Source organism: Dreissena polymorpha, chromosome 1 (genome assembly GCF_020536995.1).
Source record: "Dreissena polymorpha isolate Duluth1 chromosome 1, UMN_Dpol_1.0, whole genome shotgun sequence".
NCBI lineage: Eukaryota > Metazoa > Mollusca > Bivalvia > Myida > Dreissenidae > Dreissena > Dreissena polymorpha.
In genome coordinates, this window is record NC_068355.1 from 71,938,292 (window position 1) to 71,963,022 (window position 24,731).

The following is a 24,731-nucleotide window of genomic DNA, read 5'->3' on the forward strand; positions in this document are numbered from 1 at the left end:
TAGGGCCTTGATTATTTTTAATTTTCATAAATGATATTGTTTACGACATCAAAAGAATATTCGCTTTTTGCCGATGACACTTCCCTATACATTATTATCGATGATCCAATTATCTCGAATACAATATTACAAATTGATATCGACAACATATCTAAATGGGCTTTAGATTGGCATGTATTATTCAATCCCTCAAAATCTGAATCCCTAACTTTCTCCAGAAAGCAACATCCAAATCCATGTACTTTTACAATGATGTCTAAACAAATACCAGAGGTCGGTTCTCACAAACATCTAGGGGTTTTCCTCTCGCAAGACTGTTAATGGAACATCCATATTAAATACATAACAGACAAAGCATGAAATCGAATTAATATTATTCGAAAACTTAGGTTTAATCTTGATCGGAAATCTCTTGAAATTATTTACATATCGTTTATTCGACCACTTATTGAATATTTAGATGTGATATGGGACAATTGCACCCAATCGGAAAAAAACGAAATTGAAAAAATTCAAAATGAAGCAGCGCAAATAGCTTGTGGATCATCTAAACTAGTGTCATTAACAGATCTGCATAAGGAAATTAACTGGGAACCGCTTCAGGACCGCCGTGACAAACATAAATTTGCATTATTCTACAAAATGCAAAATTCACTTACCCCACAGTATTTGACCGACCTTGTACCCCAACATGTTGGATCTGTTGCTAGTTATAACCTCCGCAATGCTTATGACTTACGCACTTCCGAATCCTTACAACCCTTTACTACAATTCATTTGTACCCGCAGTCATTCGAAAATGGAATAACTTACCAGATGATGTTAAAAAAAGTGAATCGTTGAATGCATTTAAATCTAAACTTAACTTAAATAAAGTTATAACACCATCGTACTATTACATAGGTAAACGTCATTTTCAAGTCATTCACACGCGATTAAGGACCAAATCCAGTTCCCTTAATGAGCACCTTTATGCAAAAAATATTATTGCTTCTCATCTTTGTCGCTGTGGAGATATTGCGTCTAACTTCCACTTCTTCTGCATATGTTCATATTATAGCGTAATACGGACAAAGTTAATGAACGATGTCTTGGGAATCGTAAGTCATGTAGACCTTGATACGCTTCTTTTTGGCAATGCTTCCCTAAACGATGATGATTACTCTAAAATCTGTCTTTGTGTCCAACAATATATCACTAAATCTAAACGTTTCTCATATCAATCCGATCCCAACTCGACGTTGCATCTATTTGTCTTTGACTCATAATCAAAATCCTTCATCATTTCTTGATTAACTCACTTTTTTAAAGTTTATACCCCGTCTTTTTTCTACTGGCATATATCATGAAACTTGTAGTCTTTAAATACTGCCACCTCCATGTGTAAATATTAATCCTAAGGAGAGAAACTTTATAAGAACTTGATGCATTCGTTTCAATCCTTTTTTGCTTATATTGAGTAAGAACTGTATATATTATACATGCCATAAGAAATATATATGTTTTAACTAAAAGCTGTCTATATTAATTAATAATCTTAATTTGAAGCCAACTCTTTAATTGTTCATACCTATATATCAATTATTAAAATGTTACTTTTGAAACTCATTTACATCTTAATTCAACTAGGGTGCACGGGGTTTTCAGGGGTTTGCACATGGGCTAGAAAGAAGTTAAACACACCGTTAAGAAAATTATCTTTGCAAATATCTCAAGTTACTAAAAAACGTTTGCAAAAATCTTAAGTGCATTAAAGACAGTTTTTCTTGCAGTTGTTGCCGATATCTTAAGATTTTAAAATAAATCCTTGAATACGTCTGAATGCGGTGTCAAGATTTCAGGTTGCGTTTAATTTAGGGCCAAGAACACAGGCTTATTAAATAAAGTAATGTTGTTCACTTCGCCATAAGCAGCATAATCTAAGTCATGCATGCGAATCCAGCATGATGCAGGACTTATCATCAATCTTGGTTGTAATTTCATTGATAATCAGTGGGTATTAGGCGCGATTTTATGCAATCTAATTTAAAAACAATTGTAAGTGTTACTTGACATCTTTATTGTGGAATATGATTTACAAGCTGTTCAGAGTTAAATTTCCTAATTCGCCAAGTTATCTTTTAATACAGTTTGATTAATACGTAGAGCCATCTTCTACCCATAATTGTATACTCTTACAATCTTCTTTGTCTAAACATGCACCCAATTGATAAATATATTGACGTCGTCATTTAGTCATTTTCATTCAAACCATATATATCCTACAAGATTTAGGAAAAAAGTGCTTAATATTTGAAAATATCTTCTGACTTTCTTAATTATTATAGGTTATTAAAGACATTTTGGACCAAACCACATGTTGTCTTTACAAAGTGGCATTCGTTATTCACAAAGCTGTCAGTCGTTGTTTAGTGTTTGGATATACACAATTTGTGACTATTAAATGTGTTTTTGTACAATGCATCTGTATTCTAAACTAGGCGAATACCGGGCTACTAGACAATAGCTCCATAAAACCTCATCAGAAATATTTGAAACACTCTAAGAAGCTCATCCTTAAAAACCAAATCCTGATGATCGTATCTGTTTACAAAATAATGTTTCCTTTTTGTCCAACATGACATCGGACACACTTCAATGGTCGATTGCGAGATAATACATGTTAAGACATATTTGACTTTGATTCATTTTTGCACGCTCAAATCAGCTGTTAAATAATCGACAAAGTATGAAAATGAAGGACGCCGTTGGCAGTGACTTTGATGGCATTGTGGCATTATGACATAATGACTTAAAATATGTTTTTAAATTTGTTCAACAAATTTTCATAAATTTTTAGTCAAGTAAAGCCATCATATATATAACTTTTGCCTCCAAATACAGTCACAGATGAACAAATAATCAGACAAAATTTTACAATAGATAACAAAAAGCATAAGCATACTATATGTATACACAGCACACTTTTCTACACTTCGCCAGCGATCAACACGGTTAACATTAACATTATAAACAGAGTAAACCAATATACACAAATGTTTGAACTAGAGCTATAATTTATAGGCAATGAAATAAATCATATTGTTTAGGAAATTGAATCCCTTAGGGTTCAAAAAAACAAAAACAGTATACACGTGGTATAAATATTAAGCATATAGTATTACAGTGCTCAAGTATATAAGGAAATGAGTGAATAACGCAAATCACATGTATTCTCAAACTTAAATGCTGATCAAAACATAAACAAAAACAGTATGGAATTCTATATACGAAAAGGAAATTCTGCAGATAACAACTTATGAAACATTCTGCATTTAAGTTACGAAAATCAAATTCTATAATTAAATACCTTCTATTAAATATTTATGATCACAGTGCCGAAAAAAAGTGTTTTAAAATTTTAAACGTATCACTTTAAAACTTGTTACAATATTTTGAGCATTATAAAATTTGACGCGCCTGCGTTGAAGAGCGTTTGACATACCTATACGTCTGCTTGTTGTTCAAGCGGTAAACTGCACCTTTATAAGTAGAAGTCGCAAGTTCGAATGACGAGTGCAACCATGCTTGCTGTGTTGGAATTATAATACGGGCAGAAAAGAGTAAGTGTTGAACAATTTTGTCACATCATTTTAGCACTTGTTCCGCGTATAATCTGTGTAGCATATGCCACACCGCTGTATTCACCGATGTCAGTATGGGCAGCAACTCTTGGTTGGATTCAGTGAGTGCATAAGGTACATGTGGGTTACTATCCTTCGGAAATATCTCGGACAAACCAGGCCTTTGATGGCATATTTCCGAGTTAATCTTAATAGCGTTTAGGTTTACATCATAGCTCATTTTTACGTACATGTATAAATGCCAATGGACATATCGATGTCGAATGGCTGTTTTATCAGTTGGCTTAGAAGGCTTAAAAATCTCTCATATCATTACAAAATAACACACGAAAACACCACTTTGTGTCAGTTACAACACGCCTCACTGTATACGCGTGTCCCCTCTATATGTATCGATATGTGACATGGGTGACAAATTTAAATCGGACATTATAATTTTAATTGCCACCTACACATATTTTGGATTGATTCCGATTTGAAATAATTTCCTTTAACATCACATTAAAAAAAGAAATAATACTGGAAACTACACAATTTATCGGTTACTGCTACTGCTTGTAACTATTGTGCATATGCTGATGAAAGTCAGTGTATTGCTACAGACAGTTGGACCTAGAGTCTATTTCAAAATACATTTTGGCAATTTCCCCCTCTTTTGTTGATTAAGCTTTGGTTTATTCCGGTACATATTTGATTGATATACATATCGTATGAGAATATCAAACTATTGAATATTAATTACTTTCAGTTTATAATTCAATTAAGGATTTCGAATTTTAGATGCGTTGCTTTTGTTATTGATTTATTCAATATATACAATATACATACAGTCTATGAGTATACATGATCAAAACATAGTAACATATATGTATATACAAAACATAGTAACATATATGTATATAAAGGCATGACCCATGATCAGTATTTAATTTCAAAAGTTTTAAACAAAGTATCAATACATGAAAGGGTCTAGGACAGGATTTTTTTTTGATTACAGCATTTAGAATCTATATAACAATTAATGTTATAACGACAACATCAAACACAACACAGATGAATCTACAAGAGAGCGAGAAGTCAAGTTTGAGTAATGAATTATATAAACTACAATTAATCAAAATAATATATATACAGGTTTCTTTGACTAAATGCTTAATGTTCATACATAGGTGAGTTTATGTTGGTACTTGTATTATCCGATTGCATTCATTCAATAAATTTATCATTTTTGGTCTTTTCCAGTAATTTTTATTCATATACAATTTTCTTATATCATCATATTAGGAACATTCTAATAACAAATTAAATTCATCCGAAAGAACATTGCCATGTTGACATTCTCTATCTTGAAATGGTATGGCTTCAGGTTTATGCCATCTGCCTGATTCAATTTCTAGTCTATGGAATGTACAAAGATCAGATCTAAACTTACTTATACTAACATTTTTTAAAGTAAGGTTGCAATTCAAATTTAAAAACTTCTAGTAACTTATCCAATTTTGCATAAATGTATCATTTCTTCTAGACTTTACCAAGGATAAAAAGACTTTTCATCACCTACACCTTTGGTTTAGCCATGCATATTGAAAGTATAAGGTTTGCAACAGATTACACACAGATTTTGCCCAAGAATGGTTATTTGGTTCATTTATTAAATTCTCAATATGTGCATATAAATACATTTTACATACTTATGATCTTCTAACTGAATAATTTTCAACCAATACCGTATTACAGTAACGGCTCTTTTAGTTATCATTTATGTTCTTTTAAGTTCCCCATATAAAAAATTATTCGGTGTTTAAATTTTAAAGTTTTTTTTTTTTGCAAAAATTAAAGTGAACTCTTACAATTGCAATTGACTCAGTTAAGCCCGATATTTCTGACCCATAATTTAAAATTGGTAAAACAAGCTGATCAAACAACTCTAATTTGGTATGTATTGATATTGTTTGATTATTTATTAAATATGAGCTAACCTTTAAAACAACCTTTGGGGCTTGACATGCAAGTTCTTCAAAGGTATTAGCAAAAGATCCTCCTGTAGTGAATACAATTCATAAGTATGTAACTGATTTTAATAATTTATAATGCTTGATCTTTGTACACAAATTTAAGGTCCCTCCTAAGTTGACCCCCTTTTTTGAAAACCATAACCTTTGTTTTGTTTGTGTGAACACATAATTTCCACCTATCACAATATTCCTCTAACAAAGACATACCATTTATTAGTTCTTTTTCAGTTTTTGCCATAATAACAATATCATCTGCATAAAAAATAATTTTAGCATACTTATATCTATTTCTTTAGAACCATTTAACATATTATGTTCTTCTAAGTCGTTCAAATAAATAGATCATAAGAATGGTGATAATGGTTCTCCTTGTCTCACTCCTAAAATAACAGGAAAAAAATCTTCATTAGATTTTAATTGTACATATTTATTGTTATGAATAATAACGTCGAGCTTGTGTCTTGTAGACTGAGGCTGGGTTCATGATCGTGTCCTTGGCAGTGATTCTTCTTGGGGATTATGTGAGAAAAAATGGAGTTTATCGGACTGCATACGTAAAGCGTTCGAAAGCCTAATATCGCTGGTGTTTCGCGCGTGTTGTGAAAAACTTACCAGCCTGCAATACGTGTCACAATCGGTCGCTTTACTTTGTAAGAGAGGTCACTTTCAATAATTGCAACCCACACAACTTTCCTTTTTTCAGAGCATAATACGAATGCTGGTACATGTATTTACTCACAATGGCGCTAACGCGAGGTTGGACTCGCGAATTTTCCCTTCCATATGATTCTCATTGTCTCACTCCTAAAATAAAAAACAGGAATAATCTTCATTAGATCGTAATTGTACATATTTACTATTGTGAATAATAAACGTCGAGCTTGTTTCTTGTAGCCTGGGGCTGGGTATATGATCGTGTTATTGGCAGTGGTTGTTCTTGGGGATTATGTGAGAAAATAGGTTCTTTAGATTTGCGCCTTAGTATGCGTTCATGTATGTCGTAAATCAATGCATGAATACAATGCATTGTTTGTTATGGGTACCACTGAGGTATGTGACCGCACTGTTATTGCGACATTTAAATTGTGCTAAGTACACGTTTTCGCATTGGATGCGTTTTCAATAAGCTTTTTTATCAGCTATTTCTGCTGTCTTTTCGACCAAACCATTGCTTTGTAATATACCTTATGAAAACATTCTCTGTTCGCATGCTCAAAACTCGGAGATTTTTTTTAAATACCGCTCACAAAAAGAGCGATAATTCAATATCAGAATATCAGGATTTACAGTTAAAATGTGTTATAGCAATTCCATTATCACTGTTTGCGATCGTTTGGAAGATTAATTAATATTTAAGAAGTTACCATTAACAAGAATAATTATGTATAAGTTACAGAGGAACGGATCGGTAACGACTTTTTGTCTGAGAATGGTAACTGGGAATTCGCATTTCGCGCAATTAGTGAGATCATCGGTCAAATGGCAGGACCTTTACACGTTTCTATTCCCAACTGTGACGAATGAACTTTTACATTAGTTAATTGACAGAGACTTTTGAATAACCAATGTGTAACCTTTTAATATCAGACTATCCTCTGAGCTTATTTCGTCACGGAAATTGAACTTGTGATGTTTTGATCGCGTTTGCTCGCAGCTTCATGCAAGCCAACGGTTAAAGCTTTATCGGTAATAATCTTATCATAAGCGGGTCTCTCGTGATTTCGTTAAGAAATGTTGACGTTTGTACCCAATTGTACGTGACCATCAAGGTGTTTCACCTGGATTGGCCTATATCAGCAGCAAACACAATGTTGTAGAACTTTCCCGCCGGTAGACCTGAAAGAATAATACGAATATTTGCATTTGTTAAAAATACAGATACTAATCAAAAAAGGAAAGGTTCTGCTTTGATTTAAAAAAGTGTTTAATTTTAATATAAAATGGTTTAGCTGTCCTGTAGTGCAAGGTAGCATTGAGAAAAGTAGTTGTGGATTTGTTTTAAATATGTCAATATCGGATCCTCATTTTGTTTTACGCTAGTTTGCAAAATTGAGGTATTTTATGCAATGTAAATGTAAATGTAAAACTTTCATTTTGCAAATACAAATCTAGATTTTAAACAATGCGTAAACTAAGACCTTAAACTGATGTTGATCCACCACAACTTACATAAACTTTGGTTGTTTTCGACTTGATAAACACATGAAAAAAATATTTGGAGCGCGCTTGTGTTTTGGTGGATAAGGCAATTGATAACTACAATCTTGTCACAAAAAATAGCCTGCGTTGATCTTATACATTACCTACATGTAAGTAAGTTATCAGATAAGATTGTAAATATGTTCGCACACAACTTAATGTATGTAGATGAACGTAGAATCGTACAGAAACAACATCCCGACATAAGTCTAAACAATTTAATCTTACTTATAAGTGACGATTGTAATCCACCGATCAGTTCATTCTGTGAATTGCTGGAACGGACATGAAGCATCTTAAAGTTTAATCATTTAGAATGGTTCAATGGTGTCATCTTTCTGATGTTCCTTGTTGCACTGAGACACGGCAAATAAGACACTGAAATTTGGTTTTGCAACGATTGTTATCCACCGATCAGTTCATTCTGTGAATTGCTGGAACGGACATGAAGCATCTTAAAGTTTAATCATTTAGAATGGTTCAATGGTGTCATCTTTCTGATGTTCCTTGTTGCACTGAGACACGGCAAATAAGACACTGAAATTTGGTTTTGCAACTTGTCATAGTATGTGTGTATTTTTTTTTGCTCTCTGTCAACATCAATGCTTGCGTAATTTCTTAAACTTTTTCACCAACAGAAGTAAGAACGTAATGTTTTCCTCTTACGGTTATTCGCATAATGGTCCAGAAAATATTAATGTGATGCGTCTGACATGTATCCCAAGTGGTTGTTAGGTTTTAACTACTGTCTTAGTCCTTAGCGTGTGGTGTTATTGAAAAAGAGCTGTTTCCTAATTTGCTTCATAAACTTGTTTTGCACATATTGGCTAAATCGCATTTATTTAACCTATTTTGACGTTAATACCTTGTTTAAAATGCGGCACCATGTTTGATGTTGGTTACAGTATTGTGTTTATGACATTTTTAAAGTGTAATCAAATGAGTATTAACTTATGTTACGAAAACGCAATACGTGTACCACTAGGAAGTTTACAATAAAACTTAGGTACCTGAAACTGAATACCGAGTAATCTTTGGCGTAAGGCACAATGCAAATGGTAGTTATAGTCTATAGAATAGCATAATCGAAATAATCAGCGCAAATTAACATATTTATGCCATTAAAAATAAATGTAATTAAAATGTTCAAAATTAATCTTTGCTTAAAAAGTAACCGGTTAATTGAGCGTTTCACTACCTGTTACATCGATACTTGTTTTATTGCCACATGATAATAATTGAAGACACTGCCACTTACGTGTGTGTTACTGTTTGACATTAATTTAGGTGCGTGTAATATTAATTAGCATGATCTCCTTTTACAGTATACTTCAAACATACCAAAGGTCTTTACACATGTAAACAGATCAATGGCTATGCGATTTACTGTGATTTTCAAAGACGCTTCGTTTAAAGAAATGGCTGACATTAGTCAGTTTTTTAATTGTTTAAGACTATATTGAGTAAGAACGAGGTATACATGGTAATCATTATGTGCGGTCGACAATTAGTCAGTTTTTATTGTTGAAGACTATATTGAGTAAACAATATGTATTAATGGTAATCATTAGTGTGTCAAGTTTGTAAGAAATACGCATATTCACTATCTAGCAAATGGCATTTGGAAAAAAAAAATATCAGTAAAGAAGTGGTAACAGACACATATAATTTCGCAATGGGCATGTATGTCACACGTGTAAAGATAAGCACACTGTAAAGGAACATCGGCTCTTTAGGAGTCGTCGAAAACAACGGCAATTTAACAGATACCGACATTAAACAAACAGCAATGTTCAAACATGGACATGCATCGTGCAACCGCATGTCATGTAATCTTACAACTCTGCTTATCATTACGAAATGATACGCACGTGATGATGTTAATAATTGTTATGTGCTTTTATTATACATGAATGAATACATTTAGCGTATTTATTGTATATCAACGGCAATCACCCTTTACACAATGTGTGTCTGTCGATGCAGTGTTAATTCAATTACCTAATTATTTATGAATAATAATTTTTATTTAAATTTTTTGAACGTTTTATGAATCAATATGTACACAAAAAAACTTGTATACTTTTTCTTTGTGTATAATTGCGTATTTTGCGGGAAGTATACCGGTCCTTTATGGCTAACACATTCGAAATAATATTCAATTAACTCGTTCAGTCACAAAGGAGTGAGTGATCAGAAATTGGTTTTAGTGATAGATTGAACGGCAAATTAAATATATTGAGTTTACAAAACGAAACAACGTGTATTTTTAATGCTGCATTATGCAGATAACGCTCTGATTTGCAAATAACATTGACGGATGCACATAACACCCGACCGTTTCTATTAATTGTGTTAAAATACGGGTACTGTCATGGAATGGCTCTAGAATTCATTTGCAGTTGAATTGGTAAACGCAACGGACGGTGCTGTATTGATGTACAAACACACATACACTTATGTGCTTTCGGTTACAATCGCTCGCAGCATAGTATCAAAACAGTGCGAATGTTCCCAACTGGTAATAAACATAAATATTCAAAAGCAATATCTGACACTTCCTGTAGCTCAATGGATGTTCATTCAAATCGTTATTATTGCGCTACGTACAACCACCGTTAATTTCGTAACTAGCGCATATGAACAAAAGCAAACACTTTTGCACCAAAACACCTTATACTTTCTACATTTTGGACACTACATATTTCATTGTGAACTCCCCAAAATATATAATATAAAGTAAGTTAAGGAAGATTAAACATATATGAATAATCTACTTAATGACAATTTACCACATATTTTATCAATTATGTTGTCAATACTCCATTATTTAAAGTTTCAACATTGCAAACAAACTGTGTAGCATTTGATTTGTTAAAACATATGTTTTAAAACCAAACTCAAATACATTATTGAATAATTAAAATGAAAAAAATATAGTAAACGGTAGTGTAAATTAATGTCTATACATTTGTCTCTTATACAAATGTATTATAGGCTAGACGACTTTTACAAAATTGAATCTTGTATATGTGCCCTTTTTTGCTGTGAACATTTCATTTTTAAATATTTCTGCACATAATTTAGTGTTTTTGGCTATATGCGAAATAGAAAGATAAAAATTGAATAAATTTTGATGCCAGGGCTCAGTGAACCAGGAAGCAACTAGTCCGAGTCAATGGACATGGACGGAATGATACTTATTGACTGGTTAATCCACTTGTAAAAAGCAAATTATAAAGAACCAAATATAAAATGGGCCTTCCCTTTACAACTACGCTCCCGATAGGGAAAAACAACAAAAATACAACATATTTTTTGGTAAGTCATTGGTATGACCGACTGACTGATACCGTGTATTACTATTTCATAGTCATCAAACATACATAAAAAACATGAATACACACAAAAGCTTTGTTACAACATACAACATAGTCTACAATAACGCCGGGCATACTGTATGCCGGCACGAGTCCCTCCTCGTAGGCAACTTATAAGGCAGCCACGCCTATCAACAGACTACTACGACACTAGGCATACTGTATGCCTACACGAGTCCCTCCTCGTAAGCAACTATAAAGGCAGCCACGCCTATCAACGTAGACTGCTACATCACCAGGCATACTGTATGCCTACACGAGTCCCTCCTCGTAAGCAACTATAAAGGCAGCCACGCCTATCGTCTCTTCCGGAGACCGAATTCCCCAGTGGGATAAATAATAATTATTATGATACTGGTATACCGGGTACATGTGTAAATTGAATACAATAAATGCGTACGCAATGTGGATAAACGCATGGCCTGTTGTAAAAAACACAATCCTAAATTTCAAAAATTAGCTCAGGTAAAATGCATGTAGATTACACATTTAAACAATAACGTTTGTAATGTTACTCTTACTGTTATTCAAAAAAAAAATTAACACGTGTATCGATCAGTCAATCCCAACGCTGAATGACTGAACAAAGTACTCGGCCACGAGTAAAACGCTCTTTTACAGAGCCACCTATCGGAAACTACATTGACCAGGGAAAGTAGTTTTCGTCTAATTCGCACGTGCTCAAACGACGAAAACAATATTTTTGATAATCTGAGCCTAAGCGGCGACAAGTTACTTGACTTGCACGAGAAAATCCATGAACTCGTGGCAGTGTACCGAATCTTTGAGTTTTTCATTAAGTACTGTAAACACGTTGCCACCAATATGTGTTAATTGGTCCTTCAATTCATCATGATTAACGCGATCTTTATTACTTACGGATTTATACATGTACATTAATATGCAAATAGCGTTAGTCCAAATAGTTACGTTTAAAGTCCCCTTTCGCCTTTGATATTTACATTTAATATTCCGAACTTTTACATTTTAACTGTCAATATGTTTAACAAGTGTTAAACTTATTTTAATGAGAAAAAATAAAAATGTCTATCGACGACTAGACTTCCCATTCCAGAAAAGTGAGTCGATCGAGAGGCTTTCCGTGCCACAACGAAAGCGAAAGTAGGCATTTGTTAAGTAAAATTGATGAAAATTACTATATAGCGAACATTGAACGTAAAAATTTTATCATAAAGATGATATCAAAACATAAAATATTTGACATATTACGGAAAAGCTATGTTAAAAAGTCATCAAATTGGCATGTATGCACGATTGTTCCACCACCCTCTTCATCATTCCATCTTCGATAGAGTTTGTGATAAGTGTTTGGACCTGCGGAATACTGTGAACCTGTCGCTGAATATATGCTTCAACTCATGAACCACCTCTTTTTATGAACAAATGTGTCTACGGGTTTTAATTTCAGATTTTCTTGTCTGTTTTGTGAATTACGATCACCCATTTGTCTTGTTTATGACAGAGAGGCAGCAAAGAATGAACAGAGAGGCAGCATTTTGACAGAAAGGCCACCAATATGCATCTACACCGTGAAACAATGTAATATGTGCGTTATGATGAAATAAAAGGGAACGGTGTCCAATATATGTCTATGTTCTTTGTTGACTAGATCTGATAATAATCGCCCTGGATATTAGGTATATCGTCCCTAGAGTTCAGTTATGTTAAATGTTGCACAATACGAGCATTCAACGTTATTCAGTATACAGCTAAAATTTTGATAACTTTGTAATTAGGTCAGAAACGGGACACGTTTAGATCGCAAAACCTTTTCATTGCTTACTACTTCAAACGATATGTCCTTTGCAATACACAGTAAGACTCATACCAGGAATACTCGTACTTGGATTTAAAAAACTAGTTTTCATATTTGTCTGTTAGTGTGCAGAAGTCAAATATTTGTACAAACACCCAGCAACGATCACAAATGACCTGGCGAACAGCTTTCGCTAGAACAATGTGCCTTGGTTTTAGTTGCGGTAAAGAGCGAGTATTTATTCGAAATAAACGCTTATCACATTATTACTGCTACGGCAGGGCAAGAGGCGGCATTGAAGAATGTTGTGTAAGTAATGCAGGGTATAAAGCGGCTAAAATACCTTTCACGTCTTGGACGTTGCATTATTGACTTCATTTTGATCTTTATGTGACAACCCTTCTGCATCAGAACGCTCGTCAAACCAAAACCTCTGCTTTACAATGATAAGCTCAGTGATTTCACCGATCCCGATATTGATTACTTAAGTAATTAATTGCGTGTGTAAGTTCTCGTCTGATTCGCATAATACTGTAATTGACGTTTTAAAGAACAAACAATATTAAATAAACAATTACCCTTTAAGTGCCTATTCTTGTGAATCGACAAATCTACAATTAGCTTAATTGTATTTTAATAGTGCTGCATAATACTGTAATTGACGTTCTAAAGAACAAACAATATTGAATAAACAATTACCCATTAAGTGCCTATTCTTGTTAATCGACAAACCTACAATTAGCTTAATTGTATTTTAATAGTGCTACAAGTAAACTTATCCCTTCTGTGTACACTTCTCAACAAACACAAACTATCTCATGAAAATAAAATTTCAATTTGTAATGTTTAAACTAATGACAGTTTTTACCGATTTTAACTATATAAACATCGGCCAAAATAATGATCTAAAATTAACAGTCATTTATTGTTTTACTAGAGCAATATTGCCTTGCTGAAAGTACAGCTTTTACTTGAGACTGTGTATATGCGAAAGTATGGCTTACCTGAGCAAAACTGTATACTTAAATGTATGTATTGTTTGATACTTGGAATTTGATTTATGAACAATATCATTGTGTGTAAAAAAATAAGAAACGAGATTTTAAATATCTGTATTCATTCATAAGTAAATGCTGCAATTAGACACTTTAAATACCTGTATTAATTCATATGTAAATGGCTAACAGACCAGCAGTGCAGGCAGCACTTGGGCAAAGAATGCCAAAACAACCAATGCAACAGGTGAATGTCATGTACATTTTATATGCTTGGGAAACTCCATATAAAAATGTGTAGAACCAAATTAAAGTTTGGCCTGCTGACATTCCCGAATGAGATGAGGTCTTTAATAGGTTCCTTTGATAAGTGCTTTTTAGCTCGACTATTATATATGAAATATATATAGTGGAGCTATCCTACTCACCCCGGCGTCAGCATGAGCGTCTGCGTTAGCGTCAGCGTAAGCGTGCAAATGTTAAAGTTTTTGTACTACCCCAAAAATTTTCTTTGTCCCTTGACATATTGCTTTCATATTTTGCATACTTGTTTACCAACATGACCCCAACCTATAAACAATAGCAGACAACTCTATCAAGCATTTTGTCATAATTATGGCCCCTTTTCCACTTAAAATATGCAGCAAATGTTAAAGTTTTCGTACTACCCCATTTATTTTCATTGTCCCTTGACATATTGCTTTCATATTTTGCATACTTGTTAACCAACATCACCCCGATCTATAAACAAGTGCAGACAACTTTATCAAGCATTTTGTCATAATTATTGCCCCTTATACACTTAGAATATGCATATTATTGATAAACCCATTTTTAAAAAAGTTTGCGAACTACCCCATATATTTCCTATATTCTTTGACATATTGCTTTTATATTTGGCATACTTGTTTACCAACATGACCCCAACCTATAGACAAGAGCAGACCACTGTATCAAGCATTTTGACATAATTATGGCCCCTTTTACACTTAGATAATTGAACATTTTGCTTAAATTGCCATAACTTCTGTCCTCTAACAGCTCTTGTTATGCCCCCCGTAGGGTGGCATATTATAGCAGTTGAACTGTCAGTACGTTTGTCTGTCTGTCTGTGTGTCCGACCGAAAACTTTTAACATTGGCCATAACTTTTGCAACATTGTATATAGCAACTTGATATTTGGCATGCATGTGCATTTCATGAAGCTGCACATTTTGAGTGTTGAAAGGTCTAATTCATCCTTCAAGGTCAAAATTCAAAAAATACAATCTAAGGGAAGTAATAAGCTTTAAAAGGGAGATAATTTCTAAACCTGCCAAATGATATACATATTGATATTTTATGTCAAAGCGGCGCAGTAGGGGGCATTAAGATTCTGACAAACACATCTCTTGTTTAAAAATCAGGTTGTTTTAAAGAAAATGTGGGACACATTTCCGGAAATAAAATTGGGCTGTTGAAATGTAATGTTTTTGCAAATAAAAAATACATTGTAAAAAGGAAATTTCATTTCATGTAGAGGAGCCGTTATGTTTCCAGTTTGTTAAAACATGTTTATTTTAGCTCAATTTAGGCTTATATAAACGCTCTAGAGTCCGTTTCCTGGGTCTAGAACCAGTACATGTACTTGGTGTTTTTGGGGGAGATCTATAGAACACTCAGACAGTGGAGATCCAACCCGTGACCTCCCAGTCACTAGGCGACACCATATCCATTTATAATATACCACAGCGACCTCAGTTAAGGTAGCGCACCCCTAATGGGCACATATCCAAATATAATTTAATTATTTTCCTAATCAGCATTATTTTACTGAACTACATGCAAATTTGTAGGTAGGTTTTCCATGCTTTTAAAAAAAATATACCGTTTTTTTCAAAACCACCCTCACGCTTGGCTTTTGTCCAGTTTATTTTCCCCCCTGGGGTATATAAAAGTTCCATAATTCATTCAAATTTCCTAATATGGGCATGCAGTTGGTATGTACAGATGCAGTAAAGGTGTTTAAAATTTAAACAAGATGAAATAAGTATTCTTTTACAGACATTTATTTTTTACAAATTTTTATCTATGGAATAGCGCCATAAAATGTAAGTGATTTCAGCCAAGTAAAAATTGGGTCGGTTAAAAACAAAGTTTCATAAAATTCAAAATAGTATCATTTAAGTTATATTTTAAACTAATTTTTTTTAGAGAAACACTAAATACAGCAAAAATACCAAGAAATAGACATATTTACCGTTTGCTTTTTGAAATAAAAATAGAAATGCAACATGCATCATTCGTATTTTCAGCAGTAAATTACCCAATTTAGCCACAACGTTGTTTTTTTTTTTTTAATTGAAGGATGTGCATACAATTTTTCAACATATTTAACAATAAACATAGCTTATATGCTATATTAAATCAAATAATGTTAGAAAAGAAATAAAATGCGTTGCAAAAAGTATGCGATGTCGGCAGGATTCGAACCTGCGCGGGAACATCCTAAAGATTTCTAGTCCATCGCCTTAACCACTTGGCCACGACTACTTCACATCAGTGCAACCTTAAATTAGATTTCCATAAGTAAACAGGTAAAAAGGCTCGTCGATCTTTGAAGAAATCGCGAAATCGTATTTTTCAGATGATAATTGGATCAAAGTCAATATTTATAGTGAAAATAATGTATTCTAAATATATTAGGTAAACACATATCAAAATTCGAAGTTTGAAAAAAATAAAATGCATCTCTCGGAAATAATCGATCATTGAAGATCGGCAATGATTGTAAAATAAATCGCGGGAAATCATTAGAGGTGCGCTACCTTAAGTAGTTAAGTAGTTTCCAGTTAAGTAGTTGAAACAATGATATATACTTATTAAGTATATGAAGCCATACCTGTTGACTGAGTTCAAATATTTCACGGTACCTTATCCCAATTCTGCAACTACTTGTAAGGTACTTATATTATTGCTTTTACACCTTTGAAAATATCTTAAGTGGGTTGTATTATGTGCACTTTTAGAAAAGATCCCTAAAACAAAGACTTGGTCCTTCAAATGTGAAAGCTCGGTTGTCAATGGACACGCAGACATTCCGAGGTCGAGGGAGAGGAGGCAGACGTGGCGGTGGTTTTAGAGGTCGGGGTCAGCAGAATGGATACATGTCTGGAGCTTGCCTTACAGAGGTAAACCAATTTATGTTTGTTTATTTTCTAAATAATAGAGCAATAGTTGTGAATCATATCTGACATTTCCAGCTGTTCATTTTCTTACCGAAAAAGATTCAATTTTGGTAAGGTGCTTTGTTTTGTTTTTTTATGCCCCCGGATCGAATGATCAGGGGTATATTTTTTTTGGCCTGTCTGTCATTGTGTGTGTCTGTCCCAAAAAAAATTTTTGCAAAAGCTTTTTTAGCTCAGCTGAGCACAACGTGTGATCGCCTTTTGTCCGTCGTGCGTCTTCAACATTTTGTGAACATTATAGAGGCCACATTTATTGTCTGAGTTTCATGTAACTTGGTCACAACATTTGTCCCATTGATACCTCGACTGAGTTCGAAACTGGGTCATGCTGGGTCAAAAACTAGGTCACTAGGTCAAAAAAAAGAAAAACCTTGTGAACACTGTATAAGTCACATTTGATGCCCAATCTTAATGTAACTTTGTCAAATGGTTGTCTTAATGATATGTTGGTTGAGTTCAAAAATGGTTCTGGTCAGTTGAAAAACACTGGTTTAATTGATATCTCGGATGAGTTTGAAAATGGTCCAGATAGGTGAAAAAGCATGGCCGCCAGGGGGCGGGGCAGTTTTCTCTCTATATATACAGAGGCGTCAAAGTTCAGGATTATCCCTGAAATCAGGATTATGGCCCTGTTGGACCAATTTCGATTTTAATATAAATCAGGGGATTTTTTCTGGAATTTTAAGATTATTGTCACAAAATGTCATCTTAAACACAAATTATTTTACTTTGACATATTGTTTACAAAGTTATATACAATTATAGTAAACAAAGTTACATGAATTATTAACCCTTTTTTGCTCTGGCCCCAAAACGATCGGCCTATTTTCAGGATTTTAGATTTTGGCCAATTGACACCCCTGATATATATAGTGAAAACATGTGAACCCTCTAGAAGTCACATTTTTGGTCCAATGTTCATGAACTTTGGTCAGTACATGTGTTTTCTGGATATGCCGGTTGAGTTCGAAAATGGTTTGGATCGGTAAAAAAGCATGGCTGCTGGGGGGAGGCATTTTCCTTATATTTATATAGTTAAGCAGCTTGTGAACACTCTAGTTTAGCATGTCAAGGGAAGTAACTGCAAAATGGCTTTTGTAAAATTATGTTCAATTGACAGAGTTGTCTCCCTTTTTAAAATATTTTTTTAAGCACAAGAAGATTAAGTGGAATTAATTATAAATGATAGTTTTACATTCTGGAAGATAGCAAACTTTTGAATATGTTTTTTATTGTTTGATGATTCTGTACAATATGGCATTCTTTTGTCAAACAATTAAAGCGAGACTATACAATTTTTAAAACAATTTTTACAAATCGGATAAATTGTGATATATTGATAAATACATGTTACAATAACACAAAATAGGCAAGATATTGAAGACAAATTTCATAAAATGCAGCAAAGACAAATTAGCCCCCCGAGCTGATGGTGACGAAGATATTTCGTACATATTTTCCTACAATAACCGAAGAATTCGTCTTTTTATTAGGATCGGACTTAGAATTTGTGTGTCGAATGATTGGACATCGCTTCAGGAATTTAAAAACCATTAAACTAAATTAAGATTCACATCGTACATGCATGATATACATTCTGGCAAATTCGACTGTACAGACATTTTCGATTTCAGAATTAAATATCTGGCTTATTTCACATCTTTTGACACATGTTCTTTTTATCCCCCGCCAGAGGCGGAGGGATATTGTTTTGGCGTTGTCCGTCCGTCCGGCACTTTTGTGTCCGGAGCCATATCTTGGAAGTGCTTTGGCGGATTTCATTGAAACTTCGTATGAGTATATATATGCATAAGAGGATGATGCACACCAAATGGCATTGTACACCATCTGTTAAAAACAGAGTTATGGCCCTTTGTATCTAGAAAAAATGCTTTTTACTATAGGTTCTTTTGTATCCAGAGCCATATCTTGGAAGTGCTTTGGCGGATTTCATTGAAACTTGGTATGAGTATATATATGCATAAGAGGATGATGCATGCCAAATGGCATTGTACACCATCTGTGAAAAACAGAGTTATGGCCCTTTGTATCTTGAAAAAATGCTTTTTACTATAGGTACTTTTGTGTCCGGAGCCATATCTTGAAAGTGCTTTGGCGGATTTCATTGAAACTTGGTATGAGTATATATATGCATAAGAGGATGATGCATGCCAAATGGCATTGTATACCATCTGTTAAAAACAGAGATATGGCCCTTTGTATCTTGAAAAAATGCTTTTTACTATAGGCACTTTTGTGTCCGGAGCCATATCTTGGAAGTGCTTATGCGGATTCCTTTGAAACTTGGTATGAGTATATAAGCCCTGCCAGAGGCGGAGGGATATTGTTTTGGCGCTGTCCGTCTGGCTGTCCGTCCGTCTGTCACTTTTGTGTCCGGAGCCATATCTTGGAAGTGCTTTGGCATATTTCATTGAAACTTCGTATGAGTATATATAAGCATAAGAGGATGATTCACGCCAAATGGCGTTGTACACCATCTGTTAAAACCAGAGTTATGGCCCTTTGTATCTTGAAAAAATGCTTTTTACTATAGGCACTTTTGTGTCCGGAGCCATATCTTTTTTAACATAACAGATGTTGTGTTCACTCTGCAACACTCTGAAAATTGAGTGTATATAAACATTGAATGTTTTTGTGAAAAACGCACGACTTATTAATTTACCTAAATAAATTGTGAAGGCTTAAGAACCTTCCTTTGTCTTAGTTTTGTGTTATTGTCCTCCGTCCTTCCATCTATCATTATGTTCATCCGTCCAATTTGCACCCATCCTCAAACAAAGCATATGTTGCGGGGGATACCTTGGGCCTTTCAGGCCCTCTTGTTAAGTTTTATTTTAAATTATATTGAAATGTATGACCTTGTTAACACTCGAGGTCACATTTATTTTCCGATCATCATGAAACTTGGTCTGAAGATTTGTCCCAATGATATCTTGGATGAGTTCGAAAATGGTTTTTGTTGCTTTAAAAACATGGCCACCAAGGGCGGGGAATTTTTCCTTTTATGGCTAAATATGGCTTTAGTAAAACTTTGTTAACACTCTAGAGACCACATTTATTGTCCAATCTTCATGAAATTTGGTCAGAAGATTGGTCTCAATGATATCTTGGATGAGTTCGAAAATAATTATGTTTGCTTGAAAAAATGGCTTCCAAGGGCGGGGAATTTTTCCTTTTATGGCTAAATATGGCTTTAGTAAAATCTTGTTAACACTCTAGAGGCCACATTTAATGTCCGAACTTCATGAAACTTGGTCAGAAGATTCATCCCAATAATATCTTGGATGAGTTCAAAAATGATGCCGGTTGGTTGAAAAACATGGCTGCCAGGGGTGGGGCATTTTTCCTTATTTGGCTATAGTAAAACCATGTTAACACTCTAGAGGCCACATTTATTTTCCGATCTTCGTGAAACTTAGTCAAAAGATTTGTCCCAATAATATCTGGTTATCACAGGTGAGCGACTTTTGGCCTTTCAGGCCCTCTTCTCAGTATTGAAGATAGCAACTTGATATTTGGCATGCATGTGTATCTCATAGCGCTGCACATTTTGAGTGGTAAAAGGTCAAGGTCATCCTTCAAGGTCAAAGGTCAAAAAACAAATCCAAGGGAAGTAATAAGCTTTAAAGGGAGATAATTATCTGCACCTGCCAAATGATAAAAAATAAATGAAAGCGGCGCATTAGGGGGCATTTTGTTTCTGACAAACACATCTCTTGTTTTTCTTTGGTTTACAGGATTCACTCCAAAATGGTCATAGTGGCTAGTTTGTCGGTAGGGCCAGGAACAGTACAGCAAATAACATTTTAAATCCATTGGAAAGAATAATTAAAAGCAACATCTCGCCAGATTGTTGATCCCTATTACTAAAAGTCAATTAAAATATTGTATGGATATAGAACGTCAAAGTAACTAATATGAAAGAATAATTTCAAACATCAAATAAATAGAATATTTTTGGCTTGAATTGTATTAACAACTAAGAGGTCACACTGAATATTAAATTATATTATAGGAAACCAATGCTTAACCCTTTAACTCACTAAATGCAAGAAATGCATTTCAGGTGATTACCGTGGTGGTTACAGAGGTCAAAATTTCTCCATTCGTGGAAGAGGTGGTTTCTCTCCCAGGTAATTATAACCCATCTTGACCATGGGAATGGAGACTATAGTCTGTGTTTACGATTGTCACATGTTATTATGTCCCCCACCACTATAGTGGGGGATATATTGTTTTTGCCCTGTCTGTTGGTTTGTTCGCTCCAACTTTAACATTTTGCCATAACTTTTGCTATATTGAAGATAGCAACTTCATATTTGGCATGCATGTGTATCTATTATAATATTGTAATAAGGTCTTGTTTAATATGCGGATTGTCAATATATGTGAATTAGAAAAACATGACTCTAAAATTTTATCCTTGTAAAACATTTAATATTAATGTAATGTGCATATATTTGACACAGATTTAAATAACACAAGCCTATTGATGGGACTGATGGATTACATAAGTATTATCAACCTGTCAATAAATGCCAATTTATGTTAATTGGTGTGATGGTATGTTATAAGAATAGTCATTAACAATATTAATATGTGAATATCAGCGCCAAGAAGATACCACAGTCAAAAGCTCAAAGAAATTTGTCATCAAAATGTGTCCTTAAAAATAATCAAGAAAATAAAAACATGGCAAGTAAAAATGTTTTTTCAGTATAAGTCTTTGTGTTGATTGTTGCAATCCACTGGAGCGTATCATTATGTAAACAGGCAATGCAAATATGCTCTCCCCTGTCTGTAGGTGGCTTGATGACCGTCGTCCACGTGGTCGTGGTGGGTTTGGTAGTCGAGGAGACGCCTCATTGTAAGGGCATGTAGAGCAGAGTGTCTGTTGTACCGTCACCCTGTATCTGCAGTTGATATGTCACTGTATATTTTATCCTTTTGCTTCATCAGGTGTGTCACGTTATGAATGTTTTAAAGACCATTGTTCCTATAAAAAAAACTACTTTGTAAGACAAAAAAAGATGTATCCGTGGCTTACATGTTTGCAACCATTCAAAATATATTAGTTTTAGAATTGAAAGTGAGGGCCCTTTCAGCATTATTATCCAACTGTTAAAATATGCGGCCCTTCTTCCATCCTTTGTATGATCCAACCTTCTAAGATTTTTCCCCACCTCTCTTGTCCTTTATTTGCCAATGTTCTCATTAATACAAACACACCCAACATGTTTTTTATGTCCCCCACTATAGTAGTGGGAGACATATTGTTTTTGCCCTGTCTGTCTGTTGGTCTGTTGGTCTGTCTGTCTGTTTGCGCCAACTTTAACATTTTGCAATAACTTTTGCTATATTGAAGATAGCAACTTCATATTTGGCATGCATGTGTATCTCATGAAGCTGCACATTTTGAGTGGTGAAAGGTCAAGGTCATTCTTCAAGGTCAGAGGTCAAATATATGTGGCCAAAATCGCTCATTTTATGAATACTTTTGCAATATTGAAGATAGCAACTTGATATTTGGCATGCATGTGTATCTCATGGAGCTGCACATTTTGAGTGGTGAAAGGTCAAGGTCATCCTTCAAGGTCAGAGGTCAATTATATGTGGCCAAAATCGCTCATTTTATGAATACTTTTGCAATATTGAGTGCACATTTTGAGTGGTGAAAGGTCAAGGTCATCCTTCACAAGGTCAAGGTCATCCTACAATGTCAAACATCATATAGGGGGACATTGTGTTTCACAAACACATCTTGTATTGGGTAGTGATGATTTTTAGCTCCACTGGCCAGAGGCCAGCAGGGCTTATGTCATGGTCCTGTGTCTGTCGTGTGTGCGTCTGTGCGTGCGTTAACTTTTTCTTTAAACATCTTCTCCTAAACTACGTGTCCAATTCTGATAAAACTTATCACAAATGTTCCTGGGGTGAACCGCTTTCAAATTTGTTCAAATTATGCCCCTGGGGTCAAATTTGACCCCGCCCCGGGGTCAATAAATTGAACATATGCTTATATAAAGCCTATTTTGTGCAAACTTTAAAAATCTTTCTGTTCATAACCATTGGGTCTAGTGCTACCACATTTGGTTTGTAGTGACATTTATTAGTTCTCTACTTTGTTTGTTCAAATTATGCCCCTGGGGTCAACTTTGACCCTGCCCCGGGGGTCACAAAAATGAACATATGACATATGCTTATATAAAGCCTATTTTGTGCAAACTTTAAAAATCTTTTTGTCCATAACCGTAGGATCTAGGGCTACCAAATTCGGTATGTAGTAACATCTAATAGTTCTCTACTTAGTTTGTTCAAATTATGCCCCTGGGGTCAAATTTGACCCTGCCCCGGGGGTCACAAAAATGAACATACGCTTAAATAAGGCCTATTTTGTGCAAACTTAAAAAATCTCTTGTCCATAACTGTATTGCATAGGGCTACCAAATTTGATATGTAGTGACATCTAATAGTCCTCTACCAAGTTTGTTCAAATTAAGCCCCTGGGATCACATTTGACCGTTCCCGCAAATTGAACATGCTTATATTGGGCCTATAACAGTCCTCTACCAAATTTGTTCAAATTATTCCCCTGGGCTCAAATTTGACCCTGCCCTGGGGGTCACAAAACAGAACATATGCTTATATAAAGCCTCTTTTGTGCAAACTTCCTGTCCATAACCATTGGGAGAGGGCTACCAAATTTGGTATGTAGTGACATCTTATAGTTCTCTACCAAGTTTGTTCAAATTATGCCCCTGGGGCCGAATTTATCCCTTGAAGGCTTCCATTAAACAGTTGTTCAAGAAAATTTGATTCTTCAAAAAACATGGCCACATGAAGTCGTTGAACTTTGCATGTTTATGCGTTTTTGCTATTTATTCATTATTGGATAAATAAACTATTTTCTTCTCAAACTAAAAGTTTATCAAAAAAACTTGGAATAACTTTTAAATTATAAGAGATAAATGCATACATGACGAGCGTGAAAGGTAGACCAACATGTTAACTATCCATAAATGTTAACCCTTTACCAAAAGACACATTTTACACTGCCCCAAATTGAAAGAGATTGCAGACGAGAAATAATATTGTAAAAGACTATTTATAAATTGGCTAGGTGGGGTAGAAATGATTGTGATAAAAGGAGAAATTGCTCATCTTTTTGAAACCGGAAGTCCTGTTTTCAAAACGAAAACAAACTCTTCAGAAGGAGTTTTGGTCTATTGGAACATCAGATGGAAGAAGTAAAGGAAAGTTAGGTCAAGCTAATTGTTTGTCATGATATCTCTTTAAACCTCACGCCATATGCAAGTTGTGTTGCCATGATCGCAACATCTTGATGAATTATAATTCAATTTTTTGTCTCATAAACATTGACTTTGTTTTACAAACAACCTCTACAAAGTTATCATTCCTACTGCCTTTCGGCACCTCATGAACCTGAAAAACTCATAATTTTGTTTCCTCAGGCAAATATCTTCTTTGTACAAT

General features: G+C 34.4%; 1 long non-coding RNA gene across 1 annotated transcript in view; it reads left to right on the forward strand.

Annotated features, from left to right (window-relative positions):
• Nucleotides 1-22,518: 22,518 nt before the first annotated feature.
• LOC127834742 (uncharacterized) overlaps nt 22,519-24,731 on the forward strand; it is a 74,800-nt gene continuing 72,587 nt past the window's right edge. Inside the window, exon 1 of the long non-coding RNA XR_008028103.1 lies at nt 22,519-22,666. This is a non-coding gene — a long non-coding RNA (uncharacterized LOC127834742). The remainder of the gene's footprint in view (nt 22,667-24,731) is intronic.